Source organism: Seriola lalandi, unplaced genomic scaffold (genome assembly GCF_002814215.2).
Source record: "Seriola lalandi dorsalis isolate HSWRI2012SDOR001 ecotype SW California unplaced genomic scaffold, Sedor1 jcf7180002054969, whole genome shotgun sequence".
In the NCBI taxonomy this organism is placed as follows: Eukaryota; Metazoa; Chordata; class Actinopteri; order Carangiformes; family Carangidae; genus Seriola; species Seriola lalandi.
In genome coordinates, this window is record NW_019525520.1 from 936763 (window position 1) to 937949 (window position 1187).

The 1187-nt window shown below is 36.8% G+C and overlaps 1 protein-coding gene across 1 annotated transcript in view; it reads right to left on the reverse strand.

Moving 5' to 3' along the window:
- The window catches only part of amdhd2 (amidohydrolase domain containing 2), an 8322-nt gene extending 8199 nt beyond the window's left edge, over positions 1-123 (reverse strand). Inside the window, exon 1 of the mRNA XM_087170941.1 lies at positions 1-123. This exon is cut by the window's left edge and continues 306 nt beyond it. The gene's annotated coding sequence lies outside the window, so the exon portion shown is untranslated.
- Between the last annotated feature and the right edge of the window lie 1064 nt (positions 124-1187).

Sequence of the window (1187 nt, forward strand, 5' to 3'; positions counted from 1 at the left end):
TTCAGCTGAGTCTGTCGAAAAGAAACGGAGGAAGCGGATGAAGTCACGTGACGGAGCGGAGCTGCAGGTCAGCTGATCCAAACACACAAATAATACTGACCCTGTATCATGGAGTAACGAAGAGGATTTGAGCCACATGTGATTTTTTTTTATTATTTAATTTGATTATTAAATAAAATTAAATGTTCTTTAATCTCAGAATTCTGAGAAAAAAAGTCAGAATTATGACTTTTTCTCATGGCCCACTGGGGGCAAGCTAGCCGCCTCCCACGGCTAAGCTAAGCTAGGTAGCTAGCTAAGAAGTCATAAAAATAAAATAATTTTTACAGTAAAGTAAAGTCCTCATATTTCCATGGTGAATATGGAAGTGACCACTGTTGTATTTAGGCACTGATTAAAAATAGTGAAAAATATAACAGTAATACCCATAGGTATAATGGTGTTATCAATAATAACAGCAGAAATGATAGCAGCACCAATAAATAATAATAATAATGATAATAATAATAATAACTACATTGAACTACTTTAAGTGTGCATTAAATACACTTATGTTTGATTAACTTTTAACCGAACTAAGACTGGCAACACAAGGGCCCATTGATCCAGCCCTGATTATACATTTACTGTAAATATCCTGCTGAATTAACTCACTACTCGTGCTATAAAAGATGTTCCCCTGCTTCTCATCTCAGTCTTGTCTTTCATTTTAGCTGTGACCTCAATTAATAGTTCTGCCAATTCATAAGTAAATTATACAACTAAACAGATACATACTAGTGCCTGTATCTGTTAATTATTAAAGCTTGTTATGTACAGGCCTAATCAGTCATTTTTAACCACATAAATTACAACTATAACTACATATATTTACGTAATTAGTTTGAGTTTGAGATTAAACACATAATTCAGTGAAGTCATTAGATTTTCTTTACGTATTTGTTAGATTGCCTTTTCTGTTCAGCCTGTCTTTCGTACTTTATTGTTCTCAGCGTTCTGACAGATTCTCAGCGTCACTAGAAGCTGGTAGAAATTTCTGAGGACACGCTTCCGGCTTACGTCATTACGCTGGAGGCGAGCGCTAAGCTCTGTGATTGGACGAAACACTCGGGGAGCGAAAGCTCGAGAAACATCCAGAACGGAGTGAGGAGAGTATAAAGACCGGCAGCGGTGGAGGAAACCGGCAG